This window comes from Gadus morhua, chromosome 13 (genome assembly GCF_902167405.1).
Source record: "Gadus morhua chromosome 13, gadMor3.0, whole genome shotgun sequence".
Classification (NCBI taxonomy): Eukaryota; Metazoa; Chordata; class Actinopteri; order Gadiformes; family Gadidae; genus Gadus; species Gadus morhua.
Window position 1 is genome coordinate 26,193,382 of NC_044060.1, and position 8,269 is coordinate 26,201,650.

At 44.4% G+C, this 8,269-nt stretch overlaps 1 pseudogene; it reads right to left on the reverse strand.

The window, feature by feature from the left end:
- Positions 1 to 564: 564 nt before the first annotated feature.
- LOC115557194 (putative nuclease HARBI1) lies at positions 565 to 2,185 on the reverse strand (annotated as a pseudogene).
- Between the last annotated feature and the right edge of the window lie 6,084 nt (positions 2,186 to 8,269).

The window sequence follows — 8,269 nt, forward strand, 5'->3', positions numbered from 1 at the left end:
GAGCCAACATTTTACAGAAAAAGGAGAAGCTAGCTCAACTATTGTCTCTGAATTAAAGTATAAACTTAGCCAGTGTTGATGCGTCCTCAGACTAGATGAAAGGCAATCATTATATTGAGTTAACCAATTATGTAAATCAGCACAAAGTTGAAAGAAGAGCTCGGCGATCTCTAATTAAGCAGAGTTTGCGCTAATGCGAGCTAACGCTGCTCCATTGACTCCTGTGTTAAGGAGCTAACAAGCTAGTAAATAGGCTAGCGTCTGTATGTCGCGGTCCACAGTCCATTTGAATGCATTCACTCGCAAGGCATTGTGTGTAGATTTTAAAATGTGTTGTACATATCTTTTTAGGAAACAGTTGTTAACAAAGGGGACAGCCCTAAAACCTTAATATTAGATTTTCTTTACAGATGTCTGTGGGAAGAGACTTGCACAGACTTGCTCCAAATGGCATTACTTTTTGAGCTTTGGCTATGAAAATTAAGTGTGTGTGCTGAATGCATGTGAATAAAAACATTTCACAGTTTCAGTGGAGGCCTTTATCAGTGGGTAACTTAACAAAAAAAACTGTTACTTAAATAAGGCATTCATATTCAAAATTAAACATACAAATCAAAGTTTTGTTAAACAAAAGCACCAGACCTTATCAATGAGGATCAAGAGAAATACAAATTAACCATGGCATTTCGAACTGCTCTTCCTGCTGGTTCATCTGCTTGATGTGGTGGTGGTGGTGGTGTAGTAGATTAATCGAGATATAAAACACTTAGACTAATTCAAGAGAGAGAGTAAAATAAAACGAGGGGTCCGGAGCAAGAATTGACAAAAGACTTTATCATGCAGAAAAACAACAACGATAACAGCCGAGTAGGTCTTAAGAGTCACTGCTTGAACATCGATTTCAGCCTCTCTTTATACACACAAACTGAGCGGCTTCTCCTTGAGGTGTCTGCCTCCTGTTCAGTCATAAATTAATCTTAACCTGAACAGTCAGCAATTGGTCAGCAAATGGTCAACAAAGATAGCCCAAAACACTAGGCTAAGGTCAGCATGCCTTATCCCCGTAGCGTCCTGCTCCTTTTAGGGGCCCCACCATCTGTTCTGAACCCAGACACCCAGGCCCCGTGTGTTTCTCCACTATTAGACACACAGACCTCATCACAATCATGGTTCACCACAGAATATACTCCTTAATTTCTACCACAGTGGCTGCAGCTGTGGTACTTCTGCCTCAAGTGGTGGTCTGTCCAGGATGTCTTCATTCAGAGGAACTCTTCTCAATTGGGCAATGTTATGAAGAACAATGCAGGCAGATATTATATTGCAGGCCTGCTTCGGCTCCACACGAAGATAGTTCAGGCAGGCAAATCTGCGTTTTAAAACACCATTGATACGCTCAATTGTTCCCCTTGTTGCGCTGGGTACATTGTTATACCTCTGCTGTGGGTCACATGTGACAGTAGCAAAGGGGGTCATAAGCCACCGTAGAAGTGGGTAGCCACTGTCACCCAGGAGGATACCATCCGGCGCAGTTTGTTGCAGTCTTCTGTAGAGATGACTTTCTCTTAGAATCCGTGCATCATGTACAGAACCAGGCCATCTCACAACACAGTTGGTTATTTTAAGGTCAGCATTCCCTATGAGCTGCACGTTGATACTATGCCGTCCCTTTCTGTTGACAAATTCCCATTCTCTTTCATGGGGTGCCTGAATGTGTATGTGGGTGCAGTCAATGGCACCAATAGTGTTAGGCATCCTGGCAATTGAGAAGAATTTTCTCTTGGTTTGTGTTATTTCTTCCTCAGTATCTGGAAATCTCACATACTGGTGAATTAGACCAGCCAGGGCTGCTGCCACTGAATGCATGACGTGTCCCACTGTAGACTTTGTCACAGCCAGGCCATCTGCAATGACTTCATAGAAGGATCCACAGGCAAAGAAACGTAGGGCAATAAGCAACTGCTCCTCCACAGTTAAGGCATGACTCCTTCTTGTAGGACGTTGAAGATGTGGGCGAAGACACATATATATATATATATATATACAAAATATCTTCTCTTCGAAATCTAAACCGTGCATAAAGCTCATCATTTGAGTACTGCTCAATGAAATTACCTCGTTGGACATAATGACGAGGCTTGTATCGTCTCTGACGGTGCCGCAGGACATGTACTATGGATGTCATGTTGCAGAAGCAAAGGTCATTGACCTAACGAGCCCAGTTTTAAAGTCTGTGACCTGTTCTTTCTCACCTGCTTTCAATTTAGCTTTATGGTATTTAAGGCCTTCCTTAGTGATAGGGCTTTCTCAGACAACATGGAGAAGAATAAAGGACGTAATTTCACAACAGCAGAGACAACGGCCCTTTTGGAGGGTGTTCGTGCCAATTACCAGGCCCTTTTTGGAGGTTTTAGTGGTCCTGGACAGAGTTCTCTGTCCTCAAAAGTAAAAAATAAAATATGGGCCGACATAACAAGGCAAATTAATGCCACTGTTAGTGGCCAACGGCGGAGTGTTGAGCAGGTTCGGCTTAGGTGGAAAAACTTAAAGCAAAAGGCTACGAAGGACCATTCTGAGGCGAAAAACCCCAAAACAGGGAACAAGTCCATAAAACGTGGGGAGTTCACTGATACGGTTTTGGACATCATAGGAGGTGAGAGTTCCCAAGCCTTGTTTGGAATACTGCCAGCTGGTACAGGGGAGTCAATCGACCCCACGGAGCCTCTGAACCTGTCTGCTGAATGGTCACCCTCACCCCTGTGGAGCTGGCATTTGAAGAGCCCAGCACAAGCCAGAGCCCTGTCTTGGAGGAGATGTGGAATCCACCGGCACCACCACCACCATGTAAGCGCAAAAGGCAAGCTGAGAAGGGGGATGGCTACAATGAACTACTGAAGGTGGAAACGGAACGGGCTCAGCAACAAATAATTCTAACAAATGAACAAATCAAACTAACACTTCTTAAACAAGAAGAAGTGAAGTTAAGAATTCAGTTGCTGGAAAAGCAGTTAAAAGACTGAAATGTATACTGCATAGTTTAACACTGTTTGTTTAATAAATCACATTGTTTTTCCTTCATAATTCCTTGTTAATTGGAGTTTGTAATGTCACTTACACGCAGTAGTGTAATGTTTATTCTGTGTTGCACTTCTGACGCTGATTTGTTAAAGCATTGCAGTGAACAGCGTGCATGTTTGCAGAAAAAAAAAAGGAACGTGAAAAGAAAATAAACATTGATCAAACAGCAGTGAAGCTTAGTTGCATTAAACAAAGAACTTTGGGAGCAGTTACACTTCAACTGTTCAAATCTTAACATGTAATCTCCCTCAAATCCACCTCTGAGGTGGGATCAGGGTGATCCAGATTTCCCACTTAAGTTTTGAAATACTCAACAGCAGCTTTTAATCCGGATCAGAGGCAGGATTGGATTGCCAAATCTGAATCTGAATCTTCAGGATCAGATTTGCTTTGAAATACCCGTTTTTAGGATCTGATCAGGATTTAATCCAATCCAGGTGGATTAATCCTGTCGGATCATTTTGAAATACCGGCCCCAGGTCCTTCAGGTAGGATGGAGATAATCCATGCAAGGCTTTATAGGTTAGCAATAGCACCTTAAAGTCTGATCTGAAAGTTATTGGTAGCCAGTGTAAAGAGGCGAGAATAGGTGTAATATGATCAAACTTTCTCGTTCTGGTCAGCAGTCTAGCTGCCGCATTGTGTACCAGCTGTAGACTTTTTGTGGTAGAGTTCGGTAATCCCGAGAACAGTGCATTGCAATAGTCCAGTCTTGACGAAACAAATGCATGAATCAGTGTCTCTGCATCCACTGCAGATAACATTGGTCTGATTCTTGCAATGTTTCTCAGATGGAAAAAGGCAGTTCTAGTTATACTTCTTATATGTTGGTCAAAGCATAATTGAGGGTCAAACAGGACACCAAGATTTCTGACGGACGCACTCTGTGGGATGGCAAAGCCATCCAACCACAGAGAGACATCCTCAAACTCTTCCCGGTCCCGCTTCGAGCCGATAACTATCAGCTCTGTCTTCCCAGTATTAAGCTGTAGGAAGTTTTGTGACATCCAGCCCTTCAAAGCAGCCAGACAGGACTCAACCCTTTGAATCTGGGCCGAGTCCCCGGAATCTACAGGAATGTAGAGCTGGGTGTCATCCGCATAGCAATGGAAACTAATTCCGAAGCTGCGGATAACACATGAGGTTTGGAGTAGTCTCTCTTGTACACTTTGCCTCTTTTCTTTGGTGCACAGTAGCTTGCTGTCAGGCTGTTGAGGGGTTTGGCTATTTTGGAGTAACCCTCGACAAAACGTCGATAGTATCCAGCGAAGCCAAGAAAACATTTCAACTCCTTCCTTGTTGAAGGGCGGGGCCAATCTCTTAAGGCGGATACCTTGGCAGGGTCAGTATGGACTCCCTGAGCATCGACTACATGACCCAGGTACTTCACAGAAGTCTTAAAGAAGTGACACTTTTCTGGAGACAGCTTTAAGCCGTAGTCTTTGAGGCGATTCAGTACCTTCATGAGCCGTGCTTCATGTTCTTCCAATGTGTCTGAGAACACTATCAAATCGTCTAGGAACACGAGCACCTCATTAAGGTGGAGGTCACCGACACCCTTCTACATAAAGCGTTGGAAGGTGCTTGGAGCATTTGGGACACCCTGTGGCATGCAATTGAATTCAAAGAAGCCCAGGGGACAAACAAAAGCGGTTTTAGGCTAATCTTCCTCAGCCATGCCAACCTGATAATAACCGGAATTGAGATCCATGACGGAAAACCATTTGGCACCCCTGAGAGCTGCAAATGTTTCTTCAATGTTCGGAAGGGCAGATGCATCCCTGATGGTTCGTGCATTTAACTTTCTGTAGTATGCATAGCCTGATCGAACCATTCTTTTTACGCACCAAGACTATTGGTGATGCAAAGTGGCTCTCTGACTCTTGAATGATTCCTGCATCAAGCAGTTATTTGAGGTGTTGCTTAACTGCCTCTCTGACACTGGGATGAATAGGTCTTTGCCTCTCCTTAAAAGAAGTCTCATCAGACAGCCTGATGCGGTGCTTTACAGCAGTGGTGTGACCGTATGACAAGTCATCTACTGCGAAGACTTCTGAAATAGAGTTAAGCTTAGTGGTGATGCGCTCTTTCCATTGTTCAGATAGCAGTGAGTCATCAAGGTTGAGTTTGAGGTTTTCAGTGAAGGGCCTGTCCTGACAAGTTGCATTTTGTTTAGGTCCAAGTTGGGTGATGTGCTGGGCTGCACATAATTGAGCAACAATGGATTTCGGCTGCAGTGTGACATTTTGTTCACTTAGGTTACGCAGCACAACAGTGACCTTGTTTATAGAATTAAAGGGAATGTCAATCAAAGAAGCTTCAAGGAACACGCCACCTGGCAGTGCATGTTGTTCATGTGGTTCAAGCACAAATGCTGTTTTCTGACAGTGTTTTCTCAGTCTGACATCACCCATGATGCAGCACTTTTGTTTTGCAGGAATGGTGATGGGATCGTTTCCATGCAGCTTGACGGGATATGCATGGTTGTCTGTCTCATGTGTGCGAGCAATGTGCTGGAAGATCACTGCAAGGTCTTTGGAGCAAAGTTTCTGGATGAACCCTGAGCCATCTTGTTCGAGTGAATTATCATAAAGTCTGAATAACACATTAGTCCCGATCAAAAGTGGGGTTCCACTGTTAAATGGGCAGTCTGGGACCATAAGCGCTAAGACCTCAAGCACCTCTTCCCTGCCAGTGATGGGTTTGGGAAAATTAATGCGAGCTTCTATGTGTCCAAGATAGGGGACATTCTGTCCACCAGCTCCTTCGATTTCAAGAAGAGCATTAATAGGACGAATGGGTAGGTGAGACAGGTTGTTTCTATAGGAACACTCCGAAACTGTGGTTACTTGTGAACCAGAGTCCATGATTGACTCACAAGTTATGCCCTCAAGAGAGACTGAAGCTTCACAACGGGGACCAACAAGTCCTGAAGGTAAGAGTTGCTCTGTACCGTCAGCCTCTGTGTCATTACTTTTCTTCTTGCTTTAGCACTGTGAATCCAGCTCTTGGGACGGGGGTTATGTGCTGTCGCAGCTTTTGGTTGACCCATGGCAGGAGCTGCTTTTAGTTTAAATCAAAGGGTGAAGGTGCATTCTGACGAGCAAAAAACTTGTCACGTGCCTCTCTTAGTTCTGCATTTTTGCTGCGGACTAATGTCTGGTTTGGTTCATTTGAACAATGAGCAGCAATGTGGTTGTCTTGTCCACACTTAAAACAGAACCACGCTCTTGGCATTCCAGGAACTTTAACTGGTCTCCTGTTATTTTCGCTAATTTCGAGACACTCCTTTCTCTTGGTGCTCTCACCCTCTTTTTGACTCTGGGATAGCTTCTCAACTTGTTTTGTTAGCTCAGCTATTTTACATTCAAACTTAAGGTTTCATCTTGCTTTGGTTTTGGCGCTGGGAGGGGCCTGTTATCATGAATGAGGTTGTGTGAGCCTTTGCTCAACTTCTCCACCTGTTCAGTTAGCTCATTCATTTTCTTTTCAAGCTTTGATGCTTCGATTTCTTTTGGGGTGGGTGCTGGGGCAGGACCACTATCATAGGAGGGAATGTCAAAGATGTGATGGGCATTTGCGATAGCACATGCCCATCACATCTTTCTCGGCTCTCAACATGAGGACAAATTCACGGAATGATGGGGGGTTGCTCTTTTGGGCTCTAGCTGTAGACCTATGATGATGCTCTGATCCCAACAGCCCCGGCAGAACTGTCTGAGTAAGTGTTCGTTTGAATTTTCAACTGAGGTCCCCCCTCTAGAAATTGTTTTAGTGAGGAGGGTGTGGAGCCGGTTCAGAAATGCGGAGGGTTTCTCCCCATTGTTCTGCTTTGAGCTGAGAAAGGCTGCAAAGAGCTCCTCTCTGTTCTCTACAACACCGAAGGCAGATTCAAGCTGAGTGACATAAGCACTTGGAGGTGAGGAGATTCCAAGGGGTTTCACTTCATCATTAGCTGGATTCAGCAGGCTTTCAAGAATTTCCCTTACCTTGTGTGTATCACTAAAGAAAGGATCCTCAAGAAGGAGGTCAACCTGGGTGCGCCAGGTGTCATAGTCAACCTCACCATTAGGCTTTGGCATGCGACCAGAGAAGATGCGCAGACGGACAGGCATGTATGATGAAGTTCTTGAGTCATTTCGGATGATATCCTCCACGATCACTTTTTGGATCTGAGGGGGTTAATGACACTCTCATCAATGTGAACTGGGCTCACTGGCACACTAGCAGATACCTTAGGAACATATATGGGTTCTGCAGGTTCACTTCGGTTATCATTGTCAGGTGTGTTATCATTTTGAGTTGTATCTTGGTTCTCTTGTAGCTCGCTTGTGAGTATGCTTAAAAAGCCAGTTTTGCTACTACTTGCGACTAGCTTTAGTTCACTCAGGTATCTGAGGTCGATTTGCCTGCCCATCGCTTCTTGACAGACATCTCTAATGGTTCTAACAGACCATTTTATGGAAGGATCTTTGGGGCTTGGTAAGATGCCTAAAGTAATGGGGTCTATTCTAGAGATGGACCTGTCAGACATGTACTCTATCAGGGCTCTACCCTTTGGATGTTCTAGCTCATCAGGGTTACGGACAATTTTTTGAGACTTTCCCATTAACTTCAAAAACATGCGCTATCTCTTCATCCGAGTAATCTCCCTCAATGCCCGTTACCAAGAGGGAGCTCTGACCGTGAACGTCAAACTGTATATCCATAACTCAGCCGTTCTCAATCTGTGGTACGCGTACCACTGGTGGTACGCGAGCGCCCTCTAGTGGTACGCGGAGTATGAACGATTTTTTGAAGCAATTTTTTGAAGTTGAAGCAACCGTTAAAAAAAAAATCTGGGATGGGCGTGGGGAATCGATAACTCGAGTACTACTCGTTACAAATGAACTCGGTTGGTGGACAGGCAAACTCGAGTTTGCATACACACAAACAAACAAAGTTTTCTGAAGCAAATGTATCAATTTTCTGTGCGGCGCCACTAACGCATGCCGTGGGCACAAAGCAAATTAAATGTATCCATTTCTGTGTGGCGCGTTCCGTGCCGTGTGCAGGCACGCCAGAATTCAAAAAGTTAAGAGATGGCGGTTAAAGCAAAGCGCAGCGAAGAATTGAAATAGGCCTACTTTAAAGAAATAGGAGATCATAAGGTGAAATGTAAAATATGCCAAGCGAAATCGAGCTACCAGAG